Source organism: Phasianus colchicus, chromosome 10, assembly GCF_987193195.1.
Source record: "Phasianus colchicus chromosome 10, bPhaCol1.hap1.1, whole genome shotgun sequence".
Lineage (NCBI taxonomy): Eukaryota > Metazoa > Chordata > Aves > Galliformes > Phasianidae > Phasianus > Phasianus colchicus.
In genome coordinates this window covers 14,999,620-15,020,002 of record NC_143445.1, presented here as the reverse complement: position 1 = coordinate 15,020,002, position 20,383 = coordinate 14,999,620, and the positions used below count along the sequence as shown (strand labels likewise).

General features: G+C 40.8%; 1 long non-coding RNA gene across 1 annotated transcript in view; it reads left to right on the top strand.

Annotated features, from left to right (window-relative positions):
* Window positions 1–13,165, top strand: part of LOC149916624 (uncharacterized) — a 91,829-nt gene extending 78,664 nt beyond the window's left edge. Inside the window, exons 8-9 of the long non-coding RNA XR_016469655.1 lie at window positions 10,103–10,304; window positions 11,405–13,165. This is a non-coding gene — a long non-coding RNA (uncharacterized LOC149916624). The remainder of the gene's footprint in view (window positions 1–10,102; window positions 10,305–11,404) is intronic.
* The last annotated feature ends 7,218 nt before the right edge of the window (window positions 13,166–20,383 follow it).

The window sequence follows — 20,383 nt, the reverse complement described above, 5'->3', positions numbered from 1 at the left end:
TTTCTTTTTCAGCTTTCTCTCCAGATCTGCATACGCACACATACTAGGGGAAAAAAAAAAAAGGAAAAAAAAGGAAAATCTTCTGGAAGCCTGGATGTTTTTGCAAAGTATTTAATAGCATTAAGGATGTGAAATACTGTACTGAGTCCTCTGGGAAACCTACAATTAGCGGAATGAAAATACCTTCTATAAGTGATTGAGCTCCTGAAACAGTGTGAGCAATTAAAATGCTATACAGGACAGAGTTGAAAATCCTTACAGGATTATCACAGTGAGGCATTGTTTAAAAGGATGTCCTTGGGTTGGACATTAGCAGCAGCGTTGCTCAGAGTTCCTGTGGGAATGGGAGGTTGCAGACATGGTGTGCAGTACCTGCTTAGTCTCGTATTTTCTTCCACTTATACTCTTACTGTTCCAACTGAGAGAAACTCTTCATAGCATATTTATTTTGTTCCATGAGGACTGCAGATAGTTTGATTGTGGTGTGTTTTTCTGTTTTGTTTGCTTGTTTGTTTGTTTTTCCAGCTGGGCCATAATGATGCTGGGTTGGTAGTGCAGGTTGCTAGCAGAGGGATACCTCTGGGAAGGTGTTTTCTGCGCATCATCTAGTGTAGTGGTCTTACCTTATGCATGTGAGCATCCATAGAAAGAAGCTAAGGAAGCTTCTGAAGGCCTTGTTAAGCACTTAACGTCTAGTTCCAATTTCTATGGATGTTTTAGTTTCTGGAGATGTATACAGAGCTTTCTTAATGCCTCAATTCATTAAATACCCACTTGTCAGAATCCTTTCAAATTCCTACTAGTGGTTCTATCTTCTGTGCAATGGCAGGGGCTGCAAGATCTTTATAAATTATCATAAACAAGTGGTCAGGATTGAAAAGGAAAGCAACAGATTACATAAGTGAGCTTTAGTTAATTTACTTTTGGGAAGATGCATGAAACTGAGCATTGTTTGAAACCGTGAATGAAACTTTTATTATGAAACATGTTTTGGAGTAAGGTTACATGCCTCCTTCCTCGGAGGAAAGCAAAGCCAGACAAAAGCTTTCCCTGCTCAGGTATTGTTACAAGCACAGTCAGTAGATGTCTGTGTCCTATCTGATGAGAGGTGGCATTAGTGAGCTGATAAGTGTGGTTTGGAGGAGGGGTGTGGAAGTACCAGGCTTTGTCCATAGCAGGCTGGAGCAAATTTGAATTGAGTAGCACTATGGGGAAGACAAGGATGAGAGAAAAAGAAGAATGGAGAAAAAAAAAAGAAAATCCTTGTTTAGGCCTAGGTAGTGAGACTGGACGGTACTGCTAGGAAGGTATGTGTGAGTGGGTTAGACCTGAGCACATGGGAAGGAGGAAGCTGACTTGGGTATAAAATGGGTTAAAAAAGGATACATGGTAAGAAGGTAGTAAAGGAAGGGTAGCTGAAGGCTGGGAAGATGGAGGCTGAGTGTAGCACGTGAAGGGAACTATGAGATGGCAAGCAGGCCTTTGCTTTTCCAGACGCAGTTGCTTATGACTACCTATTATGTCTCTCTATCTTTCTGTAAGGAAGGTTTCCAAAAGCATGAATAATACCTTATTGGGTAGATGGTAAAGCCCCTCCTTTTCATCCTGTGTTAATTCATGCTTCCTCTGCTTTGGTGGCTGCCTTGTACATCATGCTGTTAAAAGTGCAATTATCATTCTTCCTGGTTTCGCGGTATTAAGGGCGTATCCTCTCGCAGCATCTCCTGGAGGCTTATTACTCAAGAGAGAGGAGCTGTGCACCAGGAGCCAAATTAAACTGAGCAAAGAAGAGGTTGTTTCCACCGCAGGGATGGAACAGATCGTTTTGCTCAAGTCCAGGTCAGGAACTGGGTAGTGGGGAGAAAATGTAGCTGGAAGCCTGTGATGCAAAGTGTTTGTGCTGCAAAGCTGGGAGACGCAAGCCTGTGATTTTTTTGTGCCTTAGCCTGATTCTGTTCCTTTTGTGAGTTGCTGAGCATCTCTTGCTTGACAGTGATGTATTGTCAAGAACAGATTTCAGTGCTTGGTGGTACTGGTGACCCTCCTCTCTGGTATTCCACTGGATGTTGAGTTTTTCTTAGAGAGCTATCCATAGCCAGCTTAAAGATCTCCACATGATGGAAAATGCAGCACGTCCCTGGAAGCACCACTTTCTTCCTTTCTCTTTTAGAAAACACTTCTTTTCAGCATGAATTTGTCTAATTTTTAAAGGACTTCTGCTATTGCATCACCACAGTTTTCCCTCTGTTGGAAAATCTCTTTACACATCGCTCAGATCAGGCTCAAAGGGTGACCAGAGTCATCACCTCCGCTTGCCAGGCTCACAACTGGGAGCCGAACTACTCAGCTTTCTGAGCACCAGGCAGCAAAGAGTTAAGGCAGCTGAGCCTCAGGCCCAGAACATTTTGCTAGGGAGCCAGGTGAGCAAAGAACAGATAAAGGCAGCACCTGCCTATGGGTTTGGAACAGCCTGGGGCCATGGATAGAATGTAAATACACTCTGAAAATCTTATTGTCTGACTCTGTGCCAGCGTCTTCTGGGCTCTTGTCATGGAAAATATTTCGGCTGAGGTCATTCAGTCAGCAAAAAAACAGCATTTAATACCCTCCTAGGTGCCAACTTGCTTCTTTCTTTGTGTCGATAAATAAATAAAGTAGGGTAGCATTTCATGTTGCCAGGATGATCTTTGTTTTATTAGGAAGGGTTTAAAGGACTTTTTTTCTCCTTTTTTTTTTTCTTCCTCTTTTTTAAATGCAACGACTGTATGTTTTTGCTCCCTTTCTTTGTTTGCTCCTTCTGGCTCACACACATTTGCGGCCTTTAGAGTGAGAACTAATGTCTGCTTCTTGTAAATCTTTGCTGACTGCCCCAGGCTATGTTTTTAATTCCTTTATTCAGCTTTGAGATGAGTAGGAGAAAGGTGCAGCTTTTTGAGATGATGGAAGTTGCCATTTCCCTTCTTCAATTAGGTGCTTTGGCTGTTTTTGGCTATATCTCAGAACTTTCCATTGATCTGAAGAGGGAAAAATGTTGAGGGGAGCAGAGGAAATGGCGAAGGAGAAGAAAGTCGGCTGATGACTTGAATATGGTAAAATTTTTTGAGTTGGAAGGGACCCTTAAAAGCCTAGTCCAAATTCCCAGCAATGGACAGGGACACTTAAAGCTCAGAGCCCCGTCCAGCCTTACCTTGAGTGTCTCCAGGAGTGGGGCATCCCCTGGGCAACCTGTTTCAGTGCCTTATCTATTGGTAGAATGACCGATCTGCTGTGTGTGCCTCTTTGAAAAGCAGTTGTCTCCCCTGGGCCTTTTGTTTATGGGCCAGTAGTAACCGAGCACCTTGTGACTTGTGACCACTCTGATGTAGGCTGGTGATTTTGGATGACAACCTCACTGAGATGTTGTAGGAACACCACAAGGTCTTACAAGGTGAAACAATAAAGAGCGGTCCCTTCTCTTCTATTGTGCTTCAGCTATGTGTAAAGGCAAAGGCTGGTCTTTGCCATCTGAAACGTAAGCTCTTTCTGCTTTTGGGGAGGGAAGAGATGAAATCAGTCCTTCCACATCAGCACTTTTCTTTGTCTTGTTGTTTTCTGCCCTACTAAGTCTGTCAGGGTCTATGGCTCATCTGGAAATGAGTCTGCAAACCTTGAGGCTGGAAATCATCTCACCTGATTTTAGTTACCTAAAACTCAGACATAAATTCTAAGATTGTCATCTAGACTCTCTTCAGGCGGTGAGGAGTGATAAACAGCCCATGCCATACATCTTACCTCTTCTAGATGTCTGCCTTAGGTTGGGATGATTCATGCTTTGGAAGTGCCTATGCTCTCCCCTAGCTGCTGGGGAGGTGTAGGTGAGCGGTCAGAGCTAGACTCCAGCTCTCACAAGGAACTTCATCTGACAGATCCAACAGCAGTCTTCTTCCCTCCATAGAACAGAACAGAATCACGAAATCATTAAAGTTGAAAACAGCTGCTAAGATCATCTGGTCCAACCATCCACCTACCACCAGTATTGCCCACTGACCACATCCCTCAGTGCACCTCCACAGTTCTTGAACACCTCGAGGAACAGTGACTCCACCGCTTCCCTGGGCAGCCTGTGCCAATGCTTGACCACTCTTGTGAAGTTTTTCCTAATATCAAACTGAATATCCATTTACCATGGGTGGTGTTTATGTTCATTGTAATGTCGTATTGTCCCTGTAAGGGGAATGATCTGTGCCCATCTCTCTGTTGAGATGACTTAGTGCTGGTTTTGATGGAGGTGGTGTTCTGTGTGTAATGGTGTTTGTTTAGCTGATGAACGGAGGAGGTTTTTGAAGTGAGAAACTAAGTGCTTTGCCAGACGTCATCATTCTGCTATCAATTTTTCAATCAGATCTATTTTAAGGCCAAAATTTTAGAGCTGATGAAAGAATATGAAGGGCTAGTTTCCATCAGAATTGAAGATCTCAACTACTTTATATTTACCCTTGTGTTAATCTGTGGTGTGATTGCTTATCCCTGTGTTTATCTTTGAAGGAGCAAGCATTCCTCGCCCCACCCGAGATACAGAGCTCAAAATATAGAGGGAAGAGTAGAGCCTTGGAACTGGGCTAATCATTTTAGGTTTGCTGCTGGGAGCACAGTGGTGGCAAAGTGCTGTGACAAGGGACCCTGCTCTTGAACCAAAGACAGGAACTGGGCTGACAAGACAATGGTGGTATTTTGGCTCAGCTGGCAAACGCATTGCTTTTGGACAGACTGGAAATGTTGCACTGAGAAGCAGTTAGTACACCGTTGTGTAAAGTTCCTAATGGACTGGAGCCAGAATGCTCCATTAACCACATACGTATGAAATATTCATTGTGCTTGGGCTTTATTGCCAAGCTGAAGAAAGGGGGAGAAGCTTTGTGTATAGAGATAAAACTGTCAGTATTGAGGGCTGAAGGAAGGGGTTGATAACGTGTTCTGAAATCTTTCTTCTCGGGAGAAGGATTTTGAGTCTTTGGCCGGGGGCAAATGGGTGCAGAAGGTTAAATGCAAGACTTGATGCTGGGTTTCACATTTAATGTATAATTTTCCAAAGGGTGAAGGCACCTCCTGTCTCTGTGCCAAACCCTCTGATCTGTTTTATACGGTGTAGTCTCTGGAAATGAAACTCGGTCAATCTTTAGGAAATAGAATAAATGTGAAAACCACAATCATGTTCTCCAGAATACTTGCTTCTAAATAGAAGAAAACTTTCCTAAATACAGGAGAATGGGGTGACAGGAAATATAAGCTCTAGATTTCCTCCCTGGAAAATACGGGTTCACCTGTTTTTGTCTGGTTTTAGATATGCAATAAGAGCTTTCTCTTTTCTCGGTGCTGAATATCCAGTGAACTTATAGAAGGGATTTGTTTAGGAGAGATGGCTTGATTTGCTGTTCTGCTTGAATGTTGCAATAAAGGAAATCATAAAATTGTGTTACAGATTGACTGAGTAAGTGTGTGCAAAAGATACTGTCCATTTAGCCCCTCTGTCTTGCTGGAAGATGACTTTGTGCATCCATTTATGCAAGACGTGATGAAAGGACAGCAGTCCTGCAGGGTAGGAAAAGACAGGTTGCAGTGCTGCGTAGGACTGATAACTGAAATACAGTGCTTCAAGCAGGAACCTGTGGTGCTTTGCCTTAATTCTAGAGACTTTGTATCTTGCAGTGTCAGAGCAGCCTTTGAGAGGATACTGAAAAAGAGATGGTGACCTTCCTTGTGCATTGCATCTGATTATGGTTGTGTGAGCACGAAAAAAATATATGTGAGGGCTCTAGGAGGCAAAACATAATATTTTGACAGGAGAGGATGGTAAAGACCAGGAACTCAATTCCAGTATTAAAAAAAATGCTTCCAGTGACATGTGTAAGGTCACCCAGACAAACAGCAGTGCAGTGTGTGGGTAAAGAAGAGAGGTGGTCTGAAGGAATTATTTAGGCTACTTAGAAAAATGAGAAACTCTAACAGTGGATGGATATGTTTTGCAGGATAGAGAGTTAAAAGCAAATAGTAGGGAAGTCCTTCAAAATGATTTGAGATGAAAACCTGGAAAAGAACACATTTGTCTTGATGATCAGTTCCCCAGCATGAAGACACCCACAGGTCTGTGTCCTTGTTGTAGGATAGGACAGCCAGGTGGGAGAGCAGGATAATGCAGTTAAATTCAGTTGATATATAAAATAGAGCAGTCTAAGTAATTCCACAGCTAAACAAGGCACATGCAGATTGGCAACTAGATGAAGACCAAACCTGTTTGTCCTTTTTAATAAATATTAAATGTATATAAAATAAGGCTGGGTGAATTGTAATGTACTAGCCTCCCAGAAATCTTAGTGAATGAAGCTAATCAGTTTGAAGATGTATTATCAGGATACTTATTATATAGAAATGATAAGAATAGATTTTGCCGTTGGTGGAGTGACTCACAGTATGTTGGAAATCAGAGTCCAATAAGATAAATCAGTTATTTGTATCGTCATTTACCACCCAGTTTCTATGGATAGAATGTTACCATGCCAAATCAAGAAAAAAAATTATTATAAGGTTACCCTTTTAAAACAGCTGCCCATGGCACTGACAATGACCATGAAATACTAAGAAAGATTACTGGCAATGGAGTATGCAAGAAGGGAGGCTGGGGAAGATCTGTCCTCAGTAGGATATAAAGAGTAATTTTTAGTCAACATTTTTGTACTGCTACTTGAAGAAACTCATGAAGCAGTCAGAGAAGGACACACTTGACTGAGGCCTGGTTTCAACTGAAGCCACTGCTCTGAAGAGTTGATCTGCAGTAATATCCATTGCATAGTCAAATTCAGTACTTAAAAAAGCAAACACCATGAGAACTTTTTTTTTTTTCTTTGAGAACCAGTTTAAATAGCACTAAAGGAGCCTGTAAAAGATCTGAGTGTAAGTAACATCCGTGTAAATCATAAAAAAAACATACCTCATTTGTTCCCAAAATAACCCAAAAACAACAACAGCAAGATTTGGTGCAGTTGAACAGCAGGTAAAGAGGACCATTAGAAATAATAATAATAAAAAAAAAAAGTACCTTTAAAAAGTGTACATCATCCCTAAATGAAGAAAAATGAGAGAAATATAATTTCTACTGAGTTAAATGTAAGACCATAACAATACAAACTAAGATAGTTGGAGGAATGACTCACAAAAGACAAAAACTAATAACAAAAGCTCTTCCAAACACAACAGGAGCTGGAAGTCAGCCTGGAAATGCTGGGATCAGCAAATGTCCGAGGTGTGAAAGGAGCAATTGAGATCAGTAAGGCCATTGTGTAACAGATAGCAGAAGGTATCCAGTGCCTCCCAAATAGAAAGTCCTCCAAGGTCTGAGGCCAAGGAATGGCCTCTAATTGAGCTGTTAATAGAGGAACTTAAAAGCTCCTCTAAAGAACTTCTCCTTTTAAAAAACAGCTAAATGAAATGAGTAATAACAAATCACCAGGACAAAGGATATTCACTCAGATGTTCCAAATAACTCTGGTATGGAACTTCTGGATTCGGTTAGTCTTGATCCCAGAGGAGGTAAATAATGTGACACCAAACTTAAAAAGGGTTCCAACAGAGATTAAAAAACAAACTACTGGAAGCCTGGCTTCAGTATCAGGGAAAAAAAGTGAGAAGAAATTATAACAGAGCTAGTGACTTTACACGTAAATGTTATATTGCAGATGTGTTAATGCAGCCTTTGTAAATAAAGGAATGCATCACCAACCCTGGAGTTCTTTGAAGGAATGAATAAGCTTCTAGGGAAGCATGAGACAGAGGATCCTGAGATTTTGGGAGACTAGACAATAAAATGGTGGATGAAAGTCAATGTCAAAAAGTGTAAATAATCCAGGGGAAAATATTTTTTACCATTCATGATTCCAGGTAGCTATGGTTTCTGTATTCAGGAAAATGAGCAGTAAAGCCATTGTTGCAGATTTTCCATAAATATCAGACCAGTGTTAGTAGTCATACAAATGACCGAAAAGAATTCTTGGAGTTGGGAATAACTGAGAAGAAAACAAATAGCTTATGCCATTGCAGCATACCTTTAAAAGGACAGAGGCACTGATTTCCCTGTGGTGCCACCTGCATCTCCCTGCATCTCACTCAAACTGGAAAAAGATGCAGTAGAAGTAGAAAAGACAGAAAAGAGCAGTAAGAGTAACCAAAGTTCTGAAATGTCAAGTGCCCATATATATGTTTATATGTATATATATTTAAATCTAAATAAAGTAGTGCTTCTCAGCCTTGAAAACTGAAGAAGCATTTGGTAGAAGCTGATAAAATTATGAGTGGTATAGATGAGGTGAATGGGAAATGATCATTCCCTCTTATCATTCTTAAGGATCATTCTTAAGGAATAGGAGGGCAGATAAAATGAAAGCAGTATTTTTAGTGATTATATTGTGTAAATTATAATGGATACAGCAAATGGCAGCATGAAAATAAATTTAGAAAAAGGATCAACCAAAATTCTATGTGATCCATTCATCCTAGGCTACTACACACAGAGACCTGTGTGAGCTTGGAGGTTGCCCCAAATCCTTAAATTTTTTCATAGCCAGAAACTTGAAGGCTGTGTAACCAAAAATGGTCATTCTGTGCAAAGCCTGCATCACACATCTCTTAAATATCTAGTTTTGGAAGGTGTTGTAGGTATACTGTTGGTCTAGGTAAAGCTTTGCTGTGCCATGCACCAGCATTTATGTATCCTTTTGCTACTAAAATTAAGCTGCTTTAACTCCCAATTTTGTTTCCTACTTTGCCTACTTTGTGCCATCTCAGTTCTCTTTGTAATATTCTTTTTCCTTTCTTAAGGTTTGCTTGAGCTTTTGACCCAACTGCTAGTACTCAGCTTTTCCTGCTTCATTTGCAACTTACTGTGTTTGAGCCTCTTAATACCTTTCATGTGTGGAAATCAGCATTTTGTATTTTTTTAAATCTTGAAATTTCAACCTAATTCACAGAATCAGTTGATTTATAAGACCCAGTTTAACAATGCATTTAGCACAGGACTAAATATAAGCTTGTGCTTAAGGTATGTGGATCTCGAGCACATGTTTAAGTGCTTTGCCAGGTAAAAATAGAAGCATGATTTAACAGTAGGCCTGACTTTCCATTGTGCTATTTTAGTTTTATGCTGATTTAACTCCAGCTAACTCAGCCAGGATACAGGACTTAGTTTAGAGAAGACAGCTTGGTCTGAAAACAAGTTATTCCAAACCCTAGGGCTGGAAGAAGTTCTCTAGAACCGAATATTTACAAGAAAGGGTGTGATGGCAGTGTTGGGCTGCTTCATCTGAATTCATGGCGTGAGTTTGAGTTTCATGCTGGAATTGCACAACACTCAGATACAAGTGGGTGTCTGGCCATGCTGACAATGTTAAAAGCATCCAGATGTGAATGTTTTTGGCTATGGAAATTTTTTTGCTTTAACTATGCTAGCCCAGTTTTCTTGGGAGAATAATTGAGCTTTTTCCTCTGGTGAGGGTTTTTTCAGCATCATTTAAAGTGCTGAGGAGTGCAGTGATTTGTCTATAATAAAATCTATAGACCTAAGCCTTGAAAGCTAATTGCAGAAAACTTCGCCTAGATTTCCCAAAGATGCAAACAGATATTAGGTGAGGGAAAGAAATGAGTCCTTGTTTTCAACTGAGCTGAAAATCAAGAAACCTCAGCAGTAATTGAGAGAAGAACAGCAGAGTTTGGTAAATATTATGCTAGAAAGATGAGATGCTGCACCCTATGTTTGATAGCAGTCCAGAAACATATGAATGAGATGGGACTGAATTCTTTGATTTCTGGTGTTGGATACTTGTAAATCACAGAAACAGCAGTCTAATTTTGCCTAATTTTGCTTTGTACTACAGATCACCCATCAGTTTGAAAAAGAAGTGACAGAGCAATCAGTGATCGACTGTTCATGGAAGGATCTAGATTTTTGCAGATTGCTTTCAGCTGTGCATAAATTGCTGCCCTGGAATCTGAAAGGCTGCAACTTGAAATGGTTGAGAACTCTTAGTTTTGAGACATCTCACTGAACATTTTTCTTTGTTTTGGATTGGTTGTTTAGTAGGAGAAGGAATAAGGCCTACAAATCCCCCGGAATTGTGTGAAGGACGGACTACTTCTGCTCCACTGGGAATTGTGGTCTACAGATGTCCCCAACAAGACAAGACCTTCAGAGAACATCAGGCAAGGAATTGTACTGGAAGTTTCACCAGCCTCTGCCAGCTAAGAGGAACGAGGAATCAGGACAGCAGTTGAGCCTGAAGGTACCAAAAGGAGCTCTTGTGTTGAAAATGGATATGGTTTATGTTAGAAAGAGCAGCTGAGACAGTCTCCTTGTGAATTTTGCAATCATATGACAATGATTAAAAGTCATGTCAAAAGTAAGAGGAAAGCTCACAGAGAACACAATAATATTCAAAGCACAGTAATACTCAAAACGCTGTACAAATTCTATTTTTTTGAAACGTTATGCCTCTATATGTAACATAGCCTGCACCTACCCATTAGCAGTCCTCGGGAAAATGAAATTAGATATGTGACGTTATAGAAATATTAGAGTAATTTTTGTGTCTTTCAGTTACATGCGTGGCTTACCCAATCACATTTATACTGAAGTCTTTCAAGACTGGTAGGATTAGTTTCCTTTTCGGTCTGGGGAAATGAAAGCTAATGCCAGATTGTGTAGGCAGCACTGGGCTGATGTGAGTGTAATATAAAAAGCCATCAATATCTGTTGATATTTTCTTGACAGCAGTTGAAAGTGACATGGTGAGGCCCTAGGGTGCTGGAATAATATATTTTTGCCAGCCCAATATGGGAAGGGAGATGGAATCTTGGACGTGTTGAGTCCAGAGGCAGGAACAGACACCTGCACGAAGATATGCAGTTGCTTGGTTTTACCATTGATGTAGGATAGCATATTTCACCATGATAATAAAGTTAGTCCGGTTTTAAAATGGCGTCTGCTAATTTCTGAAAATAAGGTTTCAAGAGATGGCTGCACTGTTCTCCTGTCCTGATCAGCAATATTATTTTTTCTTAGATTGAAGAAAATGTTATTTAAAAGCAGTGCAGCCTCTGAGAACGTGTGTCGTTTAGATGGAGAGATGCAGTGGGAAAACACAGAGGTGTGTAGGACTTAGTTTTAAAGGGTGACTAGTCGTGACATACTACATAAACTTCAGAAATAGGCTTACCTTGTAGTTCCATGACAAAGGGGCAGGTGCACCATCTCTCAATGTAACAGAAAGACAATTTGGGTCAAGGACACAAAGAAGCTCATGTTCACACAGACTGAGCTGGGCTTTAGGAGCATAGGGCTCTAATCCTTGTTTTGTTAAGAAGTTCTTCTGTTGCTTTCCAGTAGTAGTGCCATATAATCAGCTGATGAAGGTGAGGGCAGCTTTTCTGTCTGGTAAGGGAGCAAACATTGGACTCTCCATGTCTTTCAAACTCCACCAGGTGAGTATGAGCGTGTGGTGGGTGGGATGGGGATGAGAGAAGAAGAGAGAAGCTCTCTTTTGCTGTTCACAGATATGCCTAGGGATCCAGCCTGTATAGAGACACATCTTTCTAAAGGCACCTCAGTTTCTCATCTGATACTGTGAGACAATTCTTCTGCACTGTTTGCTTAGCTGAGTTGTTCTTATCCATGGTTTCCTACAGCGGATGGAGAGAATACATGGGAAGAAGAAAATGGACTGATCCGTTTAACGGGTGAGATCAGTTAAGGCTTCCTGGCCAAGAATAATGAAGCCTATGTGAAATTTCAGTGCTCCTGTTGCATTCCTGGCTTTGAACAGAGAACTGCAGATCTGCAGCCAGTCAGCCATTCGTCCAGGTGCATTTGTGTATAAGTACAGGCTAAACTTTGTGCATCTGAAGATATTGGAAACCATAACCTTTTAGTCCTGTAGAGAAGCAGGAAAAGGATTCTTGAATTCAGTTCTGCCACATTAGATCTGAGTTTGGAACTGAGATCTCAGCCATGGGAAAGTACTCTCCTGGAAATGGGAAGAAACCACTGGGTGCTCCCCTCCAGCTGCCTCCATCTGCATCTCCACCTGTAGCTGACCTCCAGCTTCTGGTGCAAGGAAGTGTTTTGTGTGAACAGTTGCATCTTCAGAGGAGGCTCTTTCTGATCTTTTATCACTTGAGTACAAAACACAAATTCTTTTCAGATGTAAAACCTCCTTGTGTACGCATGTGGTGTGCTGTGTACTTCATTGTGAGTGAGATGGGTGCACAGCTAATAGCTTCTTTCATAGTCTAGATGTCCAGCTTCAATTTACTGTTTATTTTCCCTTATTCTGAATTACATGTTAATGCTGGCATAATCTCTTTTTCTCTTCCCTCTCCATCTTGAATGTAAATCGACTTGCCACAACCTGCCACCCTCCAGAAATTAGAAAGCCTCAGAAGATAATTTGCTGCTGGTGCTGATAGCATCTGTTTATTTTAATACACCCACCAGTTAGGCCATGCTTGCTTGCAAATGGGGAGAAAATGACCTTCAGTAAAATCACAACCTTAACATTTCTTAAAATGCATCTTTCTCATCAGCCCACTGCTGGTAATCCAGAGGTCCATCTTTTCAGGGAAGCAAACGAGAGCTTCGTGAGTTAACCTTCAGGGAGGCAGAGGGTAGCCTACAGCTTTTTGAGAGAATAAGGAGATATAGGAACATTCACAGTCGGATTCTGGCTTGAAAAAAGACTATGAATCAGATCTTTTCAGGTTGCCTGAGTTCATTACTTTCATAAGCATGAATGGTGCCTCTGCTCCTTTGCCCATGAATGCCCAACTAAAATTGAGTTGTGGTGCCCCAGAGAAGGTCTGGTTAGAGTTTTCACTCAGAAAATCAGATAAATTAAGAAAACTAGAATTTGTACTCAACAGCAGATGAGTTCAATCAGTTGACTAGCTGTGATAGAATTTGCAATAATGGAGCAGAAAGGACCTTCTTTGTATCTTGCAAATAAGCAGAGGACAAATATTTTCTCTGGATAAGGAAGTAACTTTCACTTTGTTGGTATTTGGGAATGTGTTAACAATCAGATTCTAAAGTTACATATGCAAATCACTATTTGTTTTTTTTATTTAAGTCCTAGAGTAACAAACTGAAGATCTCCCTACAGCTTTAATTTATGGGGAAGTTCTAAAGACATAGAAAATCTAATTTTAGATCAACAATTAAAATAAATTCCTATTGTCATTAATAATTAATGCAAATATTAACTAATAGTAATAGCTAGAAACTCAAAGGGACTCATCCAATAAATGATATACTGAAGTAATTGCGGATTATTGGAAAATGACTTCAGTCAGGTACAGCTGGATGAGGGAAAAAAAAAAAGACATCTGCTTATTAAATTAATGTTGGTGTAAGAACTTCCTATAGGCCTTTAACTTGCTCCCAAACTTGGATATTCTTTCATAAACTCAGATGTTACAGATCAAATACAGAGTAGTACATGAATTACAACTCAAAGTGGGATTTGTCAATAGTTTTGAAATGTAAGCATATGGAACACCTATGTTCCTAGTGGTTCCTGCTGGTAATCTAGTCTCTGCTTTGTTTAATGGTGTAGCAGTGACTGGAAGGAGACATTGACTCCACACTGTTGACATTAGCAGATGGCATGAAGACTTGCTTAGCATAGTTTAGATCCCCCAATAGAATGGAAATGGCATATACTTCTCAGGATTCTACAAGTAAAGGAAATTAAAGCTCTGCAATTTGTGTACCAGATGAGAGAGAATGTGTTGGGAAACAAAGAACCTGGAAAATGATAGAGGTTTTGAATGGGTAATTGGCTGAATGTCACTTTTCACTCCAACTTGCCAAAGTGGCTAAAGCAATCCTTGGATCCTCATAAATGCCTATTTGATATTCCCTGTTTATATAACCAGGAATCACTTTACTGCTGTGTTTGGCATAGGAACAACTGCTTTGGGAAAAAGGCCATCCAGCTGTGGTACCCACAATTAAAGAAGGATGTTGAAAAATTGGAGATATTTCAGAGAAGAGCCACAAAAATGACCAAAGGATTGGAAAACATGCCTTAACAGTGGAGCCCATCTGCTTAGCTTACCAAGCAGCAAGAAAAGTTTGAGTACTACTTTCAAGCAAGTTTTATAAGGAATATAAGTTCAAAAACAGAAGTCCCTTCAGGCACTAGTATAACAAGAACTGGAAGTCAAAGGTTGGATAAGTTCCTATTATGTGCGAGGTTCAACTTTTGACAGTGAACAACACTCTTGGAGCAAAAGTCAGGGTTACGGTTTGTTCTGTCATTGTCAAGCAGAGATTGGATGCTTTTTCCACCTGATTGGTGCAGCTATTCATTCAGAGCAACCTTGATGCTAGTCAGACCTAGCTAGAATAACTGTTGTCTCTAACTTCATTAATTTATAAATCAGACATCTCTCTCTAAATTGTTCCTAATCTAGATAAACAAAATTTTCAGAACAACTTCTTTCTAGTCTGGATCCTAAACTCTGTTCTCCAGTTTAACCATAGGATTAGATAGGAAAAGCAAGAATTTGTTGAATGTATTTGTGAGATTTTGGTCACATGAGAAGCTTAGAGATTAGATTAACAAAGCCTGCACATACAGTTCTCACTACGGGGCATTCTATGCATTGATCTGTGGCCTTGGCCATTACCCTGCCATCTTCTTTAATAAGAGGTTTTCTCCTGGGCAGCACAAAAACACATTAGCAATAGCACTATAAGGATGTCTGCCCTTCTGATCCACACGCTCTGTGTGTTCTGCAAGAAGGAAGTCTTCTTGAAATATTCTCCAGCCCTTAAAATAGAAATTGGTATGCCGTGTCTCACAGTTTGCTGAATTTAGGATCGAATCCAAATGTTCTTTAAGTGTGATCAAGCCTCAAGTTTGTAGGATGTTTGAGCCTTGAATTTAGTTTGTTTCCATTTTAGAAACACTGCTTTCTGGTCTGCTTGTCTAGGACCACTTAGAAGTCTTCAAATCAAAGCAGATCTGTGGCTTTCTGTGTTTTCCTGCTGGGCTGCTTTGATTTCTGAGTTTGCCTACTCCTACAGTTAAGGCATTGTCACCAGGATGATATGAAGTTTGGCAGTTTTGTTGATGCTTCAGCCTTAAATATTTTATTTGAAGGCTTTTTGCTTTCTCCAGAAGCTCCTTTGTAAGTCTCAGGTTCTGTTATGATTGGAGTTGATGCTGTATTCTTAGTTTTCCCTATTTCTTTCTTATTTTTCTTTTAATCCCAAGCATGTCATCATTTTCTCTGAATGTGTAGGGATGCAATACACCCCTGTTCGTGGCAGCACACAACTTTTCAGCACAGAGGTAGTGCCTGTGGCAGCACTGGGGAGAATCCATGACACAGCAGTGTCAAGCTCTCTGTGCTGGCTTTCTGGCAAGGGTTCACTCCCTGAGAACGTTTTTTTTCATGGGATTTTCATCAGTAATGCCTGTAAGTATTGGTCAGGTGTAAATCCTCCATATTATCTTCATGGAAAGTAGTCCAGAACTTCAGATTGATAATGATGCTGTCCAGGGCACATGTCAGCACTTAGGAGGAGTGCAGCTATGAACTTGGTGTGAGCAGTTTCTGCCCTTGTGCTAAATGCTCCAGCCCATTCATGTCACTGCTGTAACAACAGTATTTACTCTTGGATTGCAAAAACTGGGCTGTACACCAAATTATTTGCATTGTCTTCAGTGCCCATGTCGTTTTGAAATCTTTTATGGCAAACTCCAGGAGCTTTGCAACACAGGAGGGAAGTGTTTGTTACCAGCACGTTCCCTTCTTCATCTGAAGGCATTTACTGTCATGACTCTAAACTAAGCTGAATATTTTTAGTCATTGATGGTTTGTAGACACTGAAGATAGACTGTGTGATTATTACATGTAATAGATTTATAGATCAATTTTAGAAATATTGTTCCTGATATCTTTTAACACATTTGTTCCTTAAAGAAGTATGTGATTGGAAATTTGGTTTGGATCAGCTGGAGAACTCTGGAGCCACTGAAGTATAAAACTAGAGATTTTTTCCCTTCTACATTATGCTGTCAATATTGGGTCTTGTTAGTATAATGAAATGATCCAATCAAAGCAAAAAATAATACTGAAGCATATCATACTGAATCCTGCAAGGTAAACATTCTTTCTAGAGGTATTCTGGTGCAGTATTTCACCTGGAACAAAAAAGAATGAGGTGGGGAAGAATCCAAAAATAAGTTTCTGTTTTCTGGATGCTGTAGTATGTTTGTCTGTTTGTTTTCAGTTGTTAAAAAAAAAAAAAAAAAGTATAATCAGGTTGAAGAAGTCCTTGTTTTATAAGAAAAAAAAAAAAGAATGAATGTTAGTTTTCTGGGACACGTCTCTCAGTATCCCTATATTCTCCCTCAAAACAGGCCCCACATGGTAAACTTGTCCTCTTCAGCCAAACTCACTTTGCCAGTAAGCCTTTCAGCACCGAGCTGTACTGCTCGTGTTCAGAGAGCAAAGGGTGAATCACTGTCTTAATTAAGGTCAATGTGTTACATCGCTGCTATTCTTCCAGCTATTCTAGGTTGATGAATAAAGAGTAGACCTCTTTTCCTGTGATCTTTGATGACTGCCCAGTTTACAGGTAGGTCCTAAACATTCTTAGTGATAGTGTGCTGTGAAATTCACAGTTCCATCCAAGGTTTTCCAAAAAAAAACTGACTAAGTTGAATGTAAACCACAAAATCAGTTGTAACATTCCATTTGCCCAGCTCATCATTGAGAATAAAGAGGAAGGTGGGCCATTGGTCACAATGGAAGTTTTTTTTAGCATAGACTTTTGTAGTTTTGGTGGCCCTTAGTGGTTTTACAGCATTTTCTCCCCTTAACTTCTATGCATTTCATTGCAAGCCTCAAGGCAAATAATTTTCTGTTTGGGGTGCACGAGGGAGTGTTGAAGTGTTGGAAGAGACAGGATGAGAAAGCTGCTATGTTGCTTAGGTAGTCGTTCTTAGAAAAGCATCATTAGCAAACCAGCACAATAATTTTGCAAAAGAGAAAAAGAAACTTGCCCAGGAAACAGAATTTTGCTGACAAGGTGTTAAGAAAAGAAATATCTGCTTTTATTTAACTCTGTTCTCTGGAGAGATTTAGCATTTTGCTATGTAGCTCGTTTGTACCAAGCTAACTTTTAAACTATAGAGAGATTCTCAGACAACGTACTTTTTAAAGGTGCAATTCTGCTCTATTTTCAGAAGCTGTTTGAGTCTTGTTTGACATACATTAAATTTGTTATTGTTTCTGGCTTACATTGAGGGACTGGGCTTCAAGGTCTGTAAAAACAGAGGTGATGTGGTTGGAGCTTATGGGAGTCAGCAGTGGACAGTCATTAATGATAGGTCATGTGTGGGTACCTGAAGTATCAGAAGAGAAATATCACATGGATTCCTTTATACCTCTGGTAGATTGATCTCCACACTCATCTCTAGTCGGCAGCTTCAAGGAGGGTATGCTGGCAGTGCTAAAATAGTGTTACAATGATATTATGAAAAGTCTTCTTCACAGTGGATCTGCTATGGAATGCTTGGATTCTGTTTGTTGGTGTAGCCTTCCAGTAGTTATGGAAGAAGAGAAGAGGGGAGAGGAGAGGAGAGGCTTTGGCCGTCTCTTCAGAATGGTCTGTTGCCATTTGGAGGCTGTCCTATGGATGTATCTCTCTCAAAACAGCAGAGAAGGGTGAAAGCATTTTTGTATTCAGGCTCCTATCAACATAGGAGCGCTTGTAGTTATCCTCCATCAAGACATTAAGTAGGGATGCCACACAAGATTATAAAAGTGCTGTATTTTATGACCTCAGTGCAAAACCTCTATTAGTTTCAACCTGTTTCTGGTAACGTGTCTAATACTAAATTATCTCTTTTATGTGGGTTGTGTATTACATGCTAACCTCAGATTGCTTTCATGTGTTCAACTTTGAGGAGTTCAAGAGTTTTGCAGGAAGGGCAGTAAAATGTGTTTTTGTCAATCTCTTCAGTTTTTGGTCCAAGCTGGATTTCTAATGGCAATTTGAGCAGCAATGATTACTTGGAAGAGCAGGCGTAAGCAGCTCGTGTACTGCTGACGTGTGAGTGCATGTGCACAGGAGGCAACTACTAGGGAAGACCTATTTTGGAAGAGCTGGTACAGCTCTGGTCAAAGGCTGGAACAGCCCAACAATGAGCAGATCAGGGTGGACTAGGAAATAGCATTACAGAGGCCTTGTTTTCTCTAGTTATTCAGGTAGGGTCAGTACCAGCATGATAATAGTCATGAAGACTGTGCTTTCCACAGTGCTATGCGGATTTCTTAATCTCTTTCATTTAAAACTGGGTCCCTTACGCCACCTGGACTTACAGTCGTCTTCCATACGCTACCTGCATGGAGGATGAAGTGAGCAGTTACAAGGGGCTGGATTAATGCACAAGGTGAGGCGGGAACAGGGAGGCTGAGCCATGGCAGAGTAACACAGTGGTTGCAGCAGGGCCAGGGTGAGGAGCAGAGGCATGCCAGCATGCTGGGGCCAAGTGCCAGAGATGCCTGTCCCAGACTGCTTATGGCCAATGGCTGTCACTGTGATGGATGCCATAGTGTGTGTTGGCAGACAAAATGTTCTCTATGGTCTGTCTCCCTCTGCCATGCAGGAAACAGGGATCCTAGGGGCAAGGCACTGGGAAGCCCCGAACCTCCCCGTTTGCAGCACCTGCTTTCTTCATCCATGCCATGGGCCCTCCCCAGAGGAAGAGGTGGGATCACTCCTGTCTCTTCCTGAGCAGGATGATCTCAGCATGAGTCACTTACAGCACGGTATGGACCCTGTTTCTTTGGAAACAATGCCCAACTAGCAGCTGCACGGCTCAGCACATCTCTGACGCAGCTAGGGCAGGGCACCTTCCTAACTGAAGCATTCAAGGGCAAGGCTTGAGTGTGCTATAATTCAGCGCATAGTTCTTGCCTGAGAACAGGATGCAGTGAGCAGAAGAGGAAATCTGTTTCTCTCATTCTTGGTGGCCGCTGCGTGTCATCAAAGCATGTTCTTCTGGGGCTATAAGGAAAGTTGCCGGAGCTGTGAGCTCTTTCCTGAAAGTGTTAGCTGTAACTCAAGGAGAATTTTTGGTTCATTGGTGTCTCAGTAGGGTCTGAGTGGCTGAGGATTATTGCTGAAATGTCCAGTCAAGCACTGGCCTTTTTACTCTAAGAAGCTGCCTTGCTTTTGCTTGAGTCGTCTTCTCAGTATCTCATCAGATTATCAAATATCTCCTATACCAACACCTTCTTTTCCTCACAGAGGTCTACCCTTCCTTTGAGTCCTTGGAAAACACTACCCCAAAGCCATTTGCTTGGGCTGAGTGACATACTGAGCAGTTAATGAACCAGCACAGCTGTGTTAAAGCATCTCAGCAATGAATACAGGCTAAAATAGAAGCCACAAGCGGGGAACATACAACCCCTTCCTGTGCCAGAGATGAAATCCAGGGAATGCTGGGCTGGATTGCTGGCTTTTCATGCCTCTCGCTAATTAAATCCTAGTCTGTAGTCCACTTGTCCACTCCATCTGAGCTGGTGACTTCTTAACAGCTTTGTAGGTGCGTTTCCACTGGGGCATCTTCCAGAAACAACAGAAACTCACACACACCACCTTGAAGCCAGAGACATGTAATTAGGTTGTTTTTCGGAAGGTTGGTTTGCTACAGGCAAATAGCCCATCACTAAGTTTGAAGGGCCAGCTTGTTCAGTTTTTAACCTCACAAAGATTTTGTTACAGTTAATCCTTTACTGATGGTCCCTGCATCCTGTTCCAAGTAACTTAAATGATACAGCTTAAGTCTATTTAAAAGGATGGGTGGAGTACTTGTCCCATTCATTCCAGCAAAGAAACAAACCCTGGCTAGCCAAAAGGCTTCAAGTAAGATTGGGTGATACTCAGAACATGAAGATTTTTGGTTTGTATAACAATCCAAATGTGGTGAGTGGAAGAAAGTTGTCTAGTTTTTAATCAACTCAACATTTGTGCAGTGCTGCACGTAGAAGTGGGATCAGTATTTACTATGTAGCCAATTCTCATAATTTTATCATGAATTTTGCAATGTTATGCTCTTGGAAAAAAAAAAAAAAAACTATTATGCTATTATGTAAGAAATCTAATTTTTGTTTTTTTTTAAAAAAAGTGTTTCTAGCCCTTGCATTTATGTAGTGTGTGACCTAAGTACACCCCAAAGGAAAACGAACAACAAAAACCCTCCCCCAAACGTTATGGTTTCTGAGTCAAGCCCTGTACACTCATGTTCCATTTTTCATTTGATTTTTTTGTTGTTGTTGGCAT